This window comes from Pteronotus mesoamericanus, unplaced genomic scaffold (assembly GCF_021234165.1).
Source record: "Pteronotus mesoamericanus isolate MK-2021 breed Mesoamerican mustached bat unplaced genomic scaffold, CSHL_Meso_final contig_557, whole genome shotgun sequence".
In the NCBI taxonomy this organism is placed as follows: Eukaryota; Metazoa; Chordata; class Mammalia; order Chiroptera; family Mormoopidae; genus Pteronotus; species Pteronotus mesoamericanus.
The window spans coordinates 1644567-1661601 of record NW_026555200.1 but is presented as its reverse complement, the minus strand read 5'-3'; positions in this window follow the sequence as shown (position 1 = coordinate 1661601).

Genomic DNA, 17035 nt, shown 5'->3' with positions numbered 1-17035 from the left:
GTGGCTCAGTGGGTTGGAGCCTTGTCCCATAAATCAAAATGGTGTGGGTTCGATTCCCCGTCAAGGCACAGGGCCTAGGTTGCAGGTTCAGTCCTGGTCGGGGGGTCAGGGCACATACAAGGGGCAACTGATTGATGTTTCTCTCGCATCGATGTTTCTCTCCCTCTCTTTCTCCCTCCCTTCTTCTCTCTTTAAAGCATATCCTGTGGTGAGGATTAAAAAATAAGTTAATAGAAGTTGGGGCTGGATTCTAGCCCACAGTCTGGATCCGGCACACACCCTCACAGGTACCTCTCTTGCCCACTGACTCTCCAAGCACGGAATCCCCTAGAACCCAGGGAAGCATCCCCCACCCTGGAATGATGTGCCTATTCTCTGATTCCAGAGTCTTCAAGCCGGTCCAATGACAACCTCCCAGGGATAAGGCCCTCCCTTGAGCACCTGGAGCCCCACACTCCATGCCCCCCTGGACCCTGGCCTCAGCGAGCTGAACTCTTCCTTGTCATCTGGAGCCTCCGAACTGTCTCCCCAAAAAGACTGTGAGCTCCGCAAGGCATGGGATGAATGAGACACCCCTTTGGCTTCCTGGAAACCAGCTCGAACAGGGCCGTGTGCACAGGAGTCATTCAACAGATGCTCAAACATTTGATGTTGCTGCTCTAAATCGGTTCCCTCCATTTATTTCAATTCACATTTCTCAAAGGCCTCCTATGTGCCAAGCCACTTTCCCCATCCTAAACTCCCAGCAGCCCTGAACAGAAAAGCTAATACTGTCCCCATTTTGGCAGGTGAAGAACGTGACGCTCAGAGAGGAGAAGCGATGTGTCTAAAGTGACCCTGCTCGTACACGGCAGAGGCAGAACTAAAAGGTGAGTAGATCTCACCCTCGAGCCCGGTCCACCTGCCCTTTTTTGCACACTCCATGTTTTTATACCTGCATGCCTTTGTCCAAGCTGTGTCTTCTCCCCGGATGCTCTTTCCACCTTGGCGACTCCCACTCATTCTTCAAGACCTATCATGGAGCAACATAGGAGAAGGGGGATGCTGGAGCTCCCAAATGCAGGCAATGGCGTGGCCTATGCTGTGTGCAAAGCAGGTTTGGTGGGTGAATGAATGAATGAATGCAATGTGGGCCCAGCAGACCTCGATTCTGCCACTTGACCAACTGCGTAGCCTTGGACGCGCACCACGTTTATCTGTAAAATGGGCATGGTAAAGCTTGCCACGCTCCAGGGCTCTGCTGGGATCAAACAAGATTGCATGTGTGAAGCCCTCGGCACAGTATCTGGCACACAGCGAGTGCGCGTTAAATCTTAGCTGTTGTTACCTTCACCATCAAAAGTCACTGCTGAAAAGCTGGCTGTTCACCCTGGAACAAACCTCAGCTCTCACACCGTTATAATGGCTTCCTCCTTGTCCCTCCCCCTTTAGCAGCGGCTCTTTGAGGGACAGAGCCCTGGTTTTTGTTGTTGCTGGGTTGTTTTTTTTTAAGGTTTTATTTATTTATTTATTTAGAGGAAAAGGGAGGAAGAGAGAGAGGGAGAGTAACACCAGTGTGTGAGAGATACACCCATCAGGTGCCATGTGTGAGAGGTCCATCCATCGGCTGCCTTTCACTGGCTCCCAGCTGGGGGCCTGGCCAGTAACCCACGCTTGTGCCCTGACCAGGAATCCAACCGCCCACTTTTTGGTTCGCAGGCCGGCGCTCAACCCACTGAGCCACACCAGCCAGGGCCAGAGCGCCGGTTTTACTCCATCTTACCATACAGTAGGCGATCAGTCAATGTTTGGAGGTTGCACGCACATGGGGGTACTAGGGCCCCATCTTTTTCAAAAGAACACATTCGCAAATTGCAGCCGCAAAGTGAAACTCCATGTTCAGCTTTCCAGGTGAGTTTTTTGGGGTGGGCTCGCCTGAGCAGTTTTGCTGATCTCCCCTCCGCGATGAGCCGGTTTGAGGTCGGGGGCGGGGGGGGGCCGGGTTGGGGGGGGAGAAACTTAAATGTGGGCTCCCGCACTGGGAGGGGGGCAGTGTGGGAGGAAGCCCCCCCATAATTGCGGGGCTTCCCCCACCCCCAGAGCTGGGTTAGAGGCTGTGCTACTTCCTTTGGAGCTTGGTGAAACTTCCTGGGACCCTTTGAAGTGGGTTCCGGATAAATCCTGCCCGCAGGGCCTGGATACGGGGCGGAGCCTCCGGGCGGGGCGGAGCCTCAGCCTGAGCCAGCGGCGGGGGCGCCGCCTTCCGCCCACCTCCCACCTCCCACCTAGATACACAACCCTCTTCCTCTGGCCCCTGGATGCGGGCAGTAACCCCTCATTCCTCTTGGTTTTCCCTTCCCCATCTGGCCACATCCTCAGACCCCTCCAAACTCAGCTTAGATCCCCCCCACGCCCCAAAGCCTTCCCCGACTGTCCGATCGCTGGCCTTTCTCCCTCTCTGAGGGCCAGCCTTTAACCAGGTTTTTGTTTTTTTTTAAATCAAAGTACAGGCAGTGCCCCCCTTCTTGAGCCCTGATTATGAGCTAGGCCCTGAGCTAAGAGCTTGGCAGCGCCATCCTGCCTCATGCACACAAGCACGTGAGTGAGATGAAGGGACTACCCTCATTTTACAGATGACGACTTTGAGGATCAGAGAAGTCAGTCACTCACTCAAGGTCAGAAACCTGAGGGGCCAGAAGTATCTCCAAAAACCTTGCTCTGACCCACAATCCCCTAGCCGCCCTTGATCATGCGTGGGGAACTAACTAGTCTATAGCATGTCCTGTGAAATGGAATCTTGGGCAGTGAAGTCCAACCCCCGTATTTTACAAAAGAGGAAACTGGAGCCCACAGAAGGGAAAGGACTTGCTGGAGGTCACAGAAACAGCGTGAAGACTAGAACCCTAGCTCAGCGCTTTGCCTGCTCAGTCGATCACTTGTCTTGTCCCTCGGTGCAGCACCCAAAGGCTGTCTGCGGCACCCAAGGTGCCTGTCGACAGCCTCCTTTGAAAGCAGTGAACTGAGAACACAGAAACAGGGCAACCCTGCCTCAGGGCCTCAGCGCTGGCTGTTCCCTCTGCCCCATCGCTCCCCCCCTTTCTGTTTTAAGGGCTGGCTCCCTCGCTCCCCCAGAACCCTGCCCGAAGTCCAGCTCCACTGTGACACTTGACCTGACCGCCCGGCCCCGGCCTCTCCATCTCCCTCCCTTGCTGTCTTTTTCTCCATTGCACGAGCTGCCGCATTCTACGTGCCATGGCTTATTGTCTATTGTCTGTCTCCCCCTCCCCCCACCACCGTGTAAGCCCTCGAGGGGGCTGCGTTGCTGCCAGCCTTGCTCATGGCGTACTTCCCCCAACAGTCCGGCCCTGGGCTTTGTTGAATGGATGGGCAAAAAGTATGGGGGCTTCTCAGCAGAGTGGTACCGAGAACTCACCCGCTAAGACCTGGGCCGGTTACTTCTCCTCTCTCCCTCCCTTTCCTCATTGGTATATTGGGGGGTGACAGTGGCTCCCCATCTGAGAGAGGCGTGAGGATGGCACAGGTTACTATATGCCAAGCACCGAGCTCAGTCGCACCCAGGAGCCCACTGTGAATTCCAGGACAGCAACTAAGGGGTGAATGGCGGGTGGCGACTGCTGCAGGAGGTGGGCTGACCAGCGCCCAGGGGCCACAGTGGCCTTTCCTGAGTTCCAGGGCCCTCTGCTGCCGCCCTGGGGTGCTCTGGCCTGCCACGTGCTTCCCCTCCATTACCTTATTTCACCCTCACAACAGGCCCTGTGAGCCCATTTCACAGACAAGGAAACTGAGGCTTAGACAGGGGAAGGGGCTGCTCAATGTCACACAAGTAAGTACAGGGCCAGGATTTGAACCCAAGCCTGCCAGAGTCTATGGAGCGCAGTGCCACTCAGCTAACTGCATGACCTCCCCGTCTTTTGTCCACCCCAGACTCCTCCCAGCTCTGTGTTTTGATGGTCTAGCCTGACAGGCAGCGTTCCCTGGGCAGATGTGGCAAGGAGGCTGGGGCTGTGGGTGCCCAGGGGCCGAGGGCACACTTCCGGCTTCCCAGGGCCATCACTTACTGTGAGACCCAAGGAAAGAGCTTCGCCTCTCACTTAGGGCTTCTGTTTTCTCCTCGGGCAAGTGGGGATAAAAAACGATGCAATGCCCACCTTGGTGGGGGGGGTGCCAGGAGGGTGTGAAAAACCCTTGGCACAATGCCTGGCACATGGCAAGTCCTCTGGAAATGCTGGCTGTGATTATTTTTATCACTGACACCATATTTGGGGGCCCGGGCTGGCACAGTACCTGCCAGGTGCCGCCCCGCTTCCTGAGTCCTGACAGTTTGGCTGCTGGCCTGGTGGAGGCTGGGGAGGAAGAAGGAGGAAGGGTAGGGAAGCTGCTCTGTTTGTCTTCTGAGACCCTCCGGACGTGGCCCCAGGCCCTTCCCCTCCCTGATAGCACAGACAGGCTATCAGGGAGGGGAAGGCCCCATTCACCGAACTGGTCCAGGCCCCGGGTCCGCTTCAGGCCACATTCCCTGGATAAACCCACCAGGACCCATCCAGCCTCTACGGACAGGCAGGGACCACATACTCCAGGCTCCTGTTTCCTCGTCCATCTCCTGCCTACGTCCTCCCAGGCCTGCGCACATACTGGGGAGTGTGAGAGCGCAGCCTGGCCGCAGCACCGCGCACACACACACACATACCCACTCTCCTGCCCGCAGCCCTCAGGGGCTCTGTAGGGACCACCTCAGCACAGGATGGAGGCTCCTACCTGCCATGCCCCTGTCCCTCCTCCCTGTCCTGTCTCCCTCCATGTGTCTATCCATCTCTATCAACCAATCCATCAGTTGCTGTGGGGCCCAGGTCACTCTTCCCCAGCTCCCCCTTGCCATGCCCCCACCGTGGAGTCTGCCTGTCTGCCTGTCTGTCTGTCTGCAGCCAGCAGTCTATCCTCACCCAGTCCTAGGCATCGCTCCCAGCAAGGCCCCTCCCCTCCCTCAGCGGGGTCTCATCACTCCTCCGCCATCCCTGCCCATCCATCCCCACCCCCTCGTCTGTCTCCCTCGTCTGTCAGTCTGTCTGTCCATCCATCCACCCTCCTTCCTTCCTCCTCCATCTGCTGGCCCCTCTCAGCCCCTCTCTGGCCCATCCATCACTTTCAAGACGGCCCTGCCCAGCCAGGTAGTCACCTCCTGGCAGCTCCCGGCTGTCTGTCAGTCTGTCCGCCAGCCCATCCATCTCTTTGTCTGCCATGCCATCCATCATGTCACAGCCACTTGTCCATACTTGCCACCACTCACGTAGACTCGGCTGGGCCCCCTCAGGTGCCCCCCCGCCAGCCCCGGGCAGGGGGCCGTGTGTGTGGACACAACTGCCCACATCTGTAGCCCCCTCTGTGACCTCTGACACCCATGTGTTCAATCCTGTGCCCAGCGCCGAGGGACCAGCGACTGGGACACAGGCCTGCCTTGAGGAGCCTGTGTGTGAGCCTGGGGCGTGGCTGTCAACTGGGAAGCTTGGCGGGGCGAGCGGTCAGGGGAAAGGGTCCGCTATTTTCCTGTGCATTCTTCCTGTTTGTGCTTTCACCACATGCATCAATGATCTTTTCAAAAATAAATACATAATTTGAAAAATATCCAGCCTCTATTCTTCTCTCCTGATTCCTTAAGAGGGGCTTGACCACGTGCCTCCATGGTGAGGGGCACAGGCGCCCCTCACCCTGGAAGTCCCTGCCTGAGGCCTTCCAGTCCCTCCCTTTCCTGGTCCTGCTGCTGAGAGACGCACACGGAGGGGCAGAGACAGAGGTGGGAGCTTCCAGGGAGCCCAGAAAAGCGCCTGAAGAACAGGGCGCGTGGAGAGGAGAAAGCCGGAGGAGGCAGGAGGAGGGGAAGGTGGAGCGAGACAATGAGGTTGCCGCCTTGTGGGGCTCCGGTGCCCTGCGGGCCCGGCGACCGCAGCTCGGCGAGCGGTCCGGGCGAATTAAGGGGCCCCGGCGGCCGGCAGCGCTCTGTGGAGGCGGGCGCGGGGGGTGGGGGGCAGGCCCTGCCCCGGGATAACCCCCTCGCCGTCTCGCACCCTGGCCGCCCGGGCTTCCGGCCCTGCAGGTGCCGCCTTTGAGGGTCGCCGCGTGCGGTTTACGGCCCCGCCGAGCCCCTTCCCCGCTGTGAGGAACCGCCTCTGCGCCTCGTAAAAGGGGTGGGGGCCTGGGGAGGGCTGGCCCCCGTCTCCATGGAAACGGGGGCAACCCTGGGGACGGCGGCAGGGGACCGGCGCATCCTGGTGCGCTGGGCGGGGAGGTGGGGGCGAAGGGGGGTGACACTTTGCAGTTTGCTTGTTCTTTCCCCCCAGCTCCCAGCCGCGCCTCCTTCCCAAGCCCCCTTAACTCCACCGGCCCCCACCCCCACCCTTACAAATCACTTCCTCCAGAAAGCCTTTGGCCACTACCACCCGGCCTCGAGGCCTCAGTGGTGCCTCATAACGGTAATAATTAATGATAATCACAGCTCCATTCTGAGCTTTGACTCCGTGCCAAGCCCTGGACTACCTGCTTCACAGCCATTATCACATCCGTCATCATTTGTCCTCATACCAACCCCGAAAGCAAGGCGGACAAGGAACCTAACGCTGGCAGACAGTCCGCTCACGGCCTCAGGCCAGACAACGACCCCCTTTTTCTGGCCTCAGTTTCCCATCTGCAGAAAAGGAAGGTCGCGCCTGAGGCGTGCCCGCCGGCCGGCCAAGCACAGGAGCGAGACCGCAGGCTTGTCTGGGTGCGTTGGACAGCGTGCAACACCCGCCCTGGCCCACCCCCGCCGCTTTGAAGGTACACGGAGCATGCAGCTCCAGGGGGTCGCGGAGCCTGTGCTTCACTCCCACTCCCCCCGCGGGGAGTCCCGCCCCTGTGGTCCCGGGCGGGTCTCCCCAGGCCAAGCCCCTGACGACTCCAGAGCCATCTCTAAGGGGCTTCCCAGCTCCAGCATTCCGGCTGGTCTTAGGTCGTCATAGGATGCCTTGCTGTACTGCCTCCCCCCTCTGACTAGCCGCTCCTGGTTGTGCCTCTCCCATTAGACGGGGCCCTTCTAAGGGTGGGTGCATCTCTGACACTTCCCCAGGTCTGTGGTCATCAGAAATTCAAAGCCCAGGGTGGCTGACCACGTCAGCTCATGGACAAGCACACCCTGGGGCTCCGCCCCACCCCTCACCTTGCGCCTGAGATCTGGGGTCCGTGTGACTGGGTCCATCGTGAAGAAATGCAGGCTCTGCTGTGGACACAGCCAGCCTCCCCCCAGGCCCTCGGACCTTCCCCAACACAGGCTCAGAAGGGCAGAAAGGGCCCGGGGATTACACCCTGGGCAGCAACCACACAGAATGAGCAGCCTTCTCCTTCGTGGCTAAGCCCCGCGCCTCCTCCAAAATGGGGACAACAGCCCAGTGAGCTGGTTGTGTTCATGCCCATTTTATCAAGGGGGAAATTGAGCCTCAAAGAGGGAAAGCCACTTGATTAAGATCATCCCCTGATACGTGGCCACCCATTTTTCCCCGGCACCCTGCTGCCTGCCTCTGTTCGCCTCCCAGCACACCCCATTTTGACTTGAAACTGGTTGTTGACTCTTCATGTCCAGTATTGGGTGCGCATCTTGAGGGAAGGAAGGAAACGGGGTTTGGTTTCACGCTGTTTTGTTTTAAATCTGAGGCCCCAGCGCCCAGCCTAAGGCCTGGGAATATAACAGGTTTGTTGAATACACCTGGTAGATAATATCTGTTATCTTCCACACTCCAGGAAGGAAGGCACTGCCTCCCGGGTCAGTCCAGCCAGTGTTTATGGAGCGTCTACCATGTCCTGGGCACTTTATACACGTCACACTTCATATAGACCAGCTCATAGAATCGACCCCCTGTCCTGTGATCTTTCAATGACCATTCATGTACCCATTTTACAGATGAGGAAACTGAGGCTCAGGGCCAGAGTTGGCGGTTGAAGCCAGATCTACATGTCTTTCACACACAACCTCCCCCTTCCAGATTGGCACCTCCCCAGGAGAAAGGGTAAGGTCCACACCGAGCCTGCCTGGGGCCTGGCTGACTTGGGGATCCTCCCCAGAGACAGAAAGCTGCTGGTAGATGGATGAGGGCTCCCTTTGGGGTCCTGGGAATCCCACCACAGCCCCTCGACTTTATATACACGTGTACATGCACTTCCATGAAGCTTTACGAGCAAGGATGTGTGGGCATGTTGCATGTGGGTGAGGGGGGATCTGAGCGGGGCTGCTCAGGCATATGTGAGTACCCAGGCGAGTGTATAGGAATGCGTCTGTGCCCGTGTCCCCATTCCCAGGGGAAGGGACTGGGGCGGGGCCGGGGGGGAGGTGCCAGCATATGCTGATAGTGTCTATCCAGGGGTGCATGCTGTGGCGATCCTCGTAATATCCTCAGAAACTGGGGCTTAGGGGGGCGAAGGCACTTGCTCAAAATCATACCGCTAGCATGTCCGTCTGCATGAGTGTGCAGGTGTATGTCTCTGTGCCTGGGGGGGGTGTGTGTGTTCGAGAGCCGTGGGCAGGGTGGGGTGGGGAGGGACGGGGCGAGGAGGGAGGGCTGCAGCTCCAAGCCTGTAATAGACCCTCCCTGTCTCGCCGGGCCTGGAGGAGCGGGTGGTAATAACTGTTTTGCACGGAGGATCCACCTCATGTCACAGCCTGAAACGTGCCTCTCAACCAGCCTGACACGGACCCCCACCCCGCCCCAGCCAGAGCCTGACCCCAGGCTGATCCCTGGGGTGTGGGTAGTGGGGGGGACAAGGGGTGTCTCTGGACCCTGCCCTGCTTTCCTCATCTCCAAACCGGCCTCACCAGGGGAAGGGCTGGGGCGCCGAGCCATCCTGCCAGTTAGCATCCCTGCCCGCCGCCTCCACCCTCAGGCTGCGGAGCTCCCGGGGAAGGGGCAGGGACTCCTCGGGCAGACTGGGGGCTTTCTGTCAGAGCAGAGGTATTCCCAGGGCAGAGGCAGGGACTTCCCCACCAGACCGGGACCTCCTCCAGCCCGTCAGCGCCACGGGGCACATCGCAGAGGAAGTACCACAGACACTTTCTCTTTTAGCCCGGACCCCCCAAATCACTGTCATCTTTTCAAGTCCCCTCCCTGTAAGCCTGACAGGGGAGCCAGGGCAGTGGAACAAAACTGCTGAGCAGCCTGGGAATCAATCCCCGCTGCTCCTTTCCAGCCCACTCTTGCCAGGCCATCTCCTCCTTCCTCTTAACAAAAAGCCACCAAAATGAACCATTGACACTTCCGGCCTCCCGACCCCCGCATCCGACCCTGCCTACCCCTCTGCCCCACCCTGGTGCCCGGTGCCCACAACCCATCAGTTCTGTTCCTAGGAGGACCTGGTGCGAGGGCAGAAGCGGCACCATGAGACCCACGTCTAGGGCTCCTCCAGTCCCCAGCCCTCCTGGCACAGCGCTGCCCCCGCCACTCTTGGCTCTCCTGCCCCGTGGGCCCCTCTGTGCCTTCCAGATGCCGAGGCAGGGTAGGGTGGTGTGGGGGGCAGGGGCAGCACCCATCGAGATAAAGGGATCTGAAGGTGGGCAGGGAGACCAAAGTCTGGCCAGAGGGCGAGACCCATCCAGGGGAGGTGCCTTGTCTCTGAGGAGGAGCAAATAGCGCTGAGGAGGAAGCTGAGGGGCCCCTCATTTTCGCGTCCTTCTCAGGGCTTGGAGACACTCAGCTGAGCACAGCAGAGTTGGGAAAATGAGGCGGGGGAGGGGCCGCACAGCCAGGCCGGGTGGACCAGGGAGGCCCACCTGCCCCCGGCACAGTGAACAAGGGCCTGAGTCAGACCCGTCCACGCCCTTTACTCACTAAGGGCATGGTGCACCTCAGTTTCCCCACATGAACAGCGGTGGATAACGATAACGAGCCAGTTTTATTGCAGGAGATAAGGGAACCGCACAAAGCAGCCGACCGGGCGCCTGGCACATAGAAGACGCTTAGGAAAGCGCGGTCGCCTCCCGTCTGGTCTGAAGTCCTCATGCTGGGCCTGAGTTCACTGACCCCAACTTTTTTCTGGGGCGGGGCGACGGGGAGGAGTCTTGCCTGCGCCCTGCAACCCTCCTCGCGCTTCCACTGACCCCCAGCTCCCAGCCCGTGTCTCCAGGTGCCAACCCCAAGGAAGACCCCCATCCCTTCAAGGGAAGTAGAGCTTCCTCTTCCACTCTGCCACCACCTTCTTGGTGATGAGGATTTGCTGGGAGTGACGGGGCGGCCCAGCCTGCTGACTCAGCGCCTGGAGCTGGGGCTTGCATAGCAACAGGCACAGGCCCTGGGCAAACAGAGCCCTGGGCAGCCACACCCCCGCCACAGGAATGCCGCCGCCGGATTCCTGGGGGCAGAGTGGCACTGGGCTTGCCGGGGTGGGGGTGGGGGCAGGTAGGCACCTTCCCGTGCCACCGTGGCTCCAGAAGGGAGGAGTTCTCCCGCCAGGTCCCAGGGCCCCACAGCCCCTCAGACCCTCAGGCCAGCCTGCTGGGGTCCGGCCCACAGCCAGGGCCCGGCATCCCGAGGCAGGGGCGGGGGCCAGAGAGAAGTCACGAGGCTCTGCAATCTTTACAGGCTGTCTGACCTCGGGCATGGCTGTCTGAGCCTCAGTTTCCTCATCTGTCAAGCGAGGAGGAAAGAACAGCAGCCTTCTGGGGGAGCTGCAGTGAGGATCAGAGGAAAGGACGCAGGGCTTAGCCTCGCCGTAAGGGTTCAGTGACAGGGACCCTCGGATATCGAGCCCACATCCCTGGGACAGAATGAGGGAGGTCTCCGGGCCCTGGGGCCCTAGAGGGAGTCTGAGGCCCAGGGAGAGATTTGTGCTTCCCAGAGGCCACACAAGGCCAAGCCCCAGGACCATCTACCCATCCTGCCACAGCGACACCAGGGAGACCCACAGCCCCTTGTCCCCCGGGCCGGTCTGAGTCCCAGGGCTGTGAGGGTCCCCAGGCCCCACTTCAAACACTGCCCGGGGCAGACCCAGCTGCAGGAGGCTTGGGGCAGGGACCCCAGCCCTTCCTCTGCTCTGGGACCAGACCGGGCATTGCTAAGGGCGGGGCCCGCCGTGTCCCTGCAGCGCGGCCCCCGGCATGCTGCTCAGGCTGCCGGTGGAAGCTTCCCACAGGGGACCCACCGCCCTCTGCTCCCGCCTCTGCCCACCTCATCCCCCTTCTCTGTCTGCCTTTGTCCTTCCCTTGGTCTCTGGAAGAGGCCATAGGACAGGGTGTCTTCAGCACAAAGGGGCCCTGTTTCATGAGAAAAGCCCTGACTGGGAGCTGGGTCACCTGGATTTGCACCCTGGTTCTGCCTCTGACTTGCCGAGTGACCCTGGGCAAGTCCCTTCCCTTCTTGGCCTTCCATTTCCTGCCAGCCCACCAGTCGCCATGAGGACTACGCAAGATTAGAGGGTGCCCAGCACATAGTAGGGAGTTCCATGTGAGTGCCTCAGCCCCCCAGCTCCCCCCAGCCTCTCCCACTGTCTCCTTTAATCCCCCCAGATCAGCTTGCCTTTCACATCCCCATCGTCCATGGCTGAGCCGGGCTCTGGATGGAAGCTGAGGGCTCGCAGGCAGCCTCGGGGTGCAGGCAGGAGCAGCGCCTGCCAGGCCTGCCCGCGGGAGCGGGCTGTGGGCCCCTCACCATTCACCACTAAGCCTGGATCCGGACGCCTTTGTGCCAAGAACAAAACCCAGAGGATCAGCTGTTCTCAGAGCTGCCTCTCTCAGCTCCGGAAGGGACGGCAGCCTGGGCCTGAGGGTAGGCTCTGCCCTCTCCATGGGCCTCAGGGTGCCAGCGTGGCTCCACGCCCTGGCAGCTCCCCACCCCCCCGGGGTGTGGGGGCTGCGATGGGTGAGCAAACCTGGGTTCAGATCCCACGTCTTACTCATTGTGAGACTTGGGTAAGTGGGTTCACTGCTCTAAGCCTCAGTTCCATGATCTGCAAAGTGGACATTTTAATGGCCCAGCCCCATGGCGCATAAGGATTACATGAGATGAGCTATTCTGCGGTTGGCAGTGCCTGGGGCCCAGTGGGTGCTCACAGGCTGCAGCTGCCATTAGACTACCTTCATTCTTGCCTGGATACATGGGGGTTAGGGCAGATCAAATATACGGTACAAGTGCAGAATGTAGGTGGTGTGTGTGCGCACGCATGTGTGTGTGAGAGTGGGGGCTCTGAGCAAGCCTGGCCAGGCGTTCTGGGAGTCAGCTCACAACCACACCCCCCATTCTCTCCCCCATAACACCCTCCACAGTCTCCATGGCGCATGGCTCACTCCTAGCCAAGTACCCTGGGCCTGGGGCTATAGGGACCTAGACTGCTCCTAGAGAGGAGGAGTGGATCCCTGCTGACCAGGCCCCAAAGGAAAGCTGATCCTGAGCCCGTCTCTTCTCAGGCCCTCCTCCTGGCCCCTGTCCTTTGCCCGGCCCTCAGCCCCAGGCCTCATGGTGGCTGGTTGCTCTCAGCCAAATGGCCAAAAGGCTTTGGCAGGGGCTGCCCACTGTGGGGCATGGGGGAACGGCCTCAGGGGTCTCTCCTGGGACCCTTGGGCCCAAGCCAGCATCAGGGGACAGGCTCTGTGTCAGAGGTGACCAAGAGCAAGGCCCCGGGCAGCCATCACTCAAGTTTCCCAGGCGGAGGGCCAGGAGGCCTGTGGTCACGCGCAGCCTGGGGCTTGGGCTCCGGCCAACCGTCAGCAGCAGAGATTATTAGGTGGGTTTTATTTTAAACAAAAAAGAACTTTGAGTGGAAACATGTGTCTCTTTTCCCCCTCTGCATCTCTCCCTCCCTTTCTCTCACCATTTCGTTTTCAAATATTTCTTTTTCTTGGTGCCTCTTTCTTGGTTTGTTTTCCTCTGTCTTGCTCTATTTCTCTCTCTCTCTTTCTCTCTCTCTCTTTCCCCCGCTCTCTCTCTTTCTATCTCTTGACTTCTGTGCTTCTCTCCATCCCTGTCTCTCCAGCTTCCAGGGGTCAGGAGCAGTACCACACTCCTCGTTCGCAAGTGGCCCAGGCCCCTGGCACTCCACCCTCCTCGCAGGTGACATCCGCAGTGGGTGTCATGGCCCCAGGCAGGAGTTCTGCCCCAGGCAGGGCTAATTGTCCCCTCCAGGGCACCGGGTGTCAGAGCAGCTGCAGCTCCAGGACCCAACGCCTCCACCCTCCTGTCTTCCTCCTTCCAAGCCCCAGCTTCACCCAGATCCACTCCTCTTGTGTTTCTTTCTATACCAAGCATCTAGAAATCATTCTGTAGCTTAAAACAAGTTTTCAACCACTCATGTGATCCAAACCACCCATTCTGCAACCAGAGAGGCTGGTGCCAAGGGGGGCCATAACTTGCCCAAGACCCCCTGGAGAATTAGGGGAAGCGGGGCAGACCCAGACACCTTCACCTGCTCCTCAGGGAGGGAAGCATCCCCCACCCAGATTCCCAGCGCCCCCTCTTCTAAGGCCCAGGTCTCCCAGAAGGGTGGTCTGCTTCTTGGTGAGTGACAGGCTTTCCCTGAAGTGGTCACCAGTGTGAGGGATGCCCCAGGGAAGTCACAGGCCTTGGCTGGTCACCCTTCCCCACAGGACAGCCCTGTTGTTGGGTCCCTCCCTTCTAGCCCCTTCTGGTTCTCACCAGGGAACACAGAAAAGGCACTGGTCACCCAGGGACAGGAGCCAGGTCTCAGCTCAGCCTCTGAGTCCTTCTGAGACTGTGCACATACGCTTTTGCCTTGCTGGCCTCAGTTTCCCCACCTTTGTAGCAGAAGGCTTGTCTTTGCCACTAGGCACCTTTCTCCCTGGTATTTTATTGTGTTCTTGTCCCTAGAACCCCTGGCCGGGAATGCAGCCTTCTCTCCCAACGTGAGAATGATCTTTCTCGGCAGGACCGGCTCCCCTTAATTTCCAGGATCACTCACTGCCCCCTGGGCACAAGTGCCTTAGATGCCAAGGCCAAATGAAAGATGCAGAGTGGGGGATATCACCATGATCTTGTACCTCATTGTCCATGGTGTGTCCCTGGGGTGCCCAGGGTCCTGCCAGAACGCAGGTAGGGATAGGAGGGGTAGGGATAGGGATCCCAGGGGGCCCCTGCTTGGGTGGCAGAGGGGAATTTCTCCCCTCTTCTGTGGTGCCAGGAGTTAAGCCAGGTAAATGAGGGGGATTAGCCAGACTGGGGCAGGTGAGCCTGTCTTTCCAGGTTTGGGCAAACTCTGTCATCACTGCTGAGCTGCTCTGCCCTCCCCCTGCCCCACCCCCAGCTGGGCTTCAGGAAGTGGCCCAAAGGGCAAGGGGCTGTCTAGTCACCTCCTGTAGCAACCCAGGAATCCTCGGGCCAGGGGTCAGGAAGGAAAGATAAGCCACCCAGGAGCCCAGGGATAGGAAGGGGATAAGGTGCTGGTCCCCATGGCTGCTGTTTCTCTCTGCCCTCTGGGACCCCCACAACAAGCCCAAGCCAGGGCCTTGAAGGTGTGACCTTCCCCCAGTCTTGCTGCTTTCTCCACATCTGGGTGGGAACATGGAAATGAATCATTTCATCCTCACCACAGGCCTGCAGGTAGGAACCCTTAGCCCCCCCACTTTACAGATGAGGACAATGGGCCTGGAAAGGGGAAGAGGCTTCCCTGACTATACACAGACCCAGTGATGGGCTGGCTCGGGGAGAGCAGAGTGTTCCATCCTCATGAATTTTGGGAGCCAGGCTTCATTCATACCTTGAAATCAAAGGTGAGCGGAAGTATTTGCACCACGGCAATGGGCAGATGAAACACACCTGGGTGTTTTTTGTTTTCTTTCAGAGAGCAAGTTGTTAAACATTTACCAGCTCCCTGGCTGGAGGCCACGGCTTTTACAGTGTCTCAAAAAGGTCCCCAGTTTAGAAAGTTTAAGAGCTTAGCAAGACTGCTCCCTTGTCTTGCCTGTGACAGATCTGAGCTTGTCTGACTTTAAAGCCAAAGAAATTCCTCCTTTTCCTCCTGATGCCAAGGGTTAGCTTCTCTTTCTACTCCGCCATGAAAACTTCCTGTCCAGGGCAAGAAACTGTCCTGGCTGTCCCTTTAGGCAGGGATTAAAGGTACTACAGGGTTCAGAGTGCCAGGCCAGCAAGCCCTGCCCTGGGACACTGCGTGATCAATTCCATAAATATTTACCAAGCACCTCACTTAACCTCCCTGAGCCTGCCTCTTCAGCGGCAAAACGAGGCTCTTCACCCTGACGGCATCCAGCCAGCCATCTCTCCCTTCAGTTAATGGCTCTCCTGCGGCAGCCGACCCGGCTCTGAGTCCTGGCCTGCCGGCGGCTTCCTGTGTTACTTCGGGCCTCAGCCTTCCCATCTGTACATTGGCATCATCTGTGAAGGTTCCTCGCCCCTTCTCTCCCCATTTCAGGAGGTGCTGGGTCCCAGGGGAGGCTGTTGGGGGAGAAATGGTTGGCAGGGTAACGAGCGTAGCTGGGGACACAAAGAATCAGCAGTGGCTCACGCCCTGGACACAAAACACACCTGAGTGACTCAGGCCAATGGGGTCCCTGTTTCTGTTTACTTGAATGCAGAGTTCAAAGAGCAAGGGGGTGTGGAACACTGGGGCCAGACTTCCTGATGGGATAATAATACAGTCACAGCTAATATTTGATGAGAACTTACTATGCGCCAGGGTTTGTGCTAAGCAACCGCTTTATCTCACTTAATCTTTACAACAAATTCACAGAGAATCATATCCATTCCTTTAGATAAGAAAGCTAAAGATAAGGAAGTGACTTGACCAAGGTGCCTAAGGTGCTTATTCATTCAGAAAATATTTATTGATAGGAAGTTATTGTCTCACAGAGACAGTTTCCAGTTCGGGATGATGAAAAGATCTGCAGATAGTGGTGATAGTTGCAGAACAGTATAAATATACTTAATGCCACTGCGCTAAATACTTCAACATGGTTAAATAGTCAATTTTATGTGCACTCTACCACAATAAAAAAAATTAATTTAAAAAGTCTTTATTAGTCTTCAGCCATGTTCCAGGCACTGGGCTGGATGCCGTAGACAGCAGCGAATAAAGCAGATAATTGTTCCTCCCTTCATGGGACTGACATTCTAGAACAGTGTTGACCTAGAGAACTTTCTGTGGGTGGAACAAAGGGTGGATGTTTCCTCTCTCCTCGGTGCCATATGGTGGCCATTAGCGACATGTGGCTAGTGAGCACTTGGAATGTGGCTGGTGTCACTGAGGAACTGACTCCAATTTTATTTCATTTTAATTAATTTAAATTTAAATAGCCACCAGCCCTGGCTGTTGTGGCTCAGTGGATAGAGCACTGGCCTGCAAACCAAAGGGTCGCAGGTTCAATTCCCAGTCAGGTTACATGCCTGGGTTGCAGGCCAGGTCCCCCGTAGGGGGCGTGTGAGAGGCAACCACACGTCAATGTTTCTCTACTTTTCTTTCTCCCTTCCCTCCCCACTCTCTGAAAATAAATAAAATCTAAAAAATAAATAAATAGCTACCAGTGCCTGGTGCCCACTAAACTGGACAGTGCAGCCTAGGTCAGTCACATGACAGGTGGGTGGTAGAGCTGGATCAGACCCTGAGCTGGTCTGACCTAGCGTTGCTTATACCAGCTTTTCCCCGCTGCGGTTCTGCAGCAGGGGCTGCCTGCGCCAGGATTGCCAGGGCAGCGTGCTGACAGTTCAGATTCCCTGGGCTCCACCCTGCGCAGACCAGACACGCAGAGGATGGGGCCCTGGGGGTCTGTATCTTTGTCCGGGTCCCAGATGATTCTGATGTACAAGAAGAAGTCCAGTTTGAGACTCATCACCCTACTTGCTCAAGGCTGCCAGCTGGGAAGACCTTGAATTAGGTCTGACGTGTGCCGGGTCTCCTGGGCCCAGACCAGGCCTGCCGAAGGGACCGTGCCCCACTCAGGGCTTCCCCAGCCCCGCTAATGCAGCCTTGAAGACTCCTGGCTACCAGCCTGCGACTCCTTATCGCTGTTCCCTGAGGAGCAGGAAGAGATGGCCTCGTCATACTGCAGGCAGAGAGGCAGGGG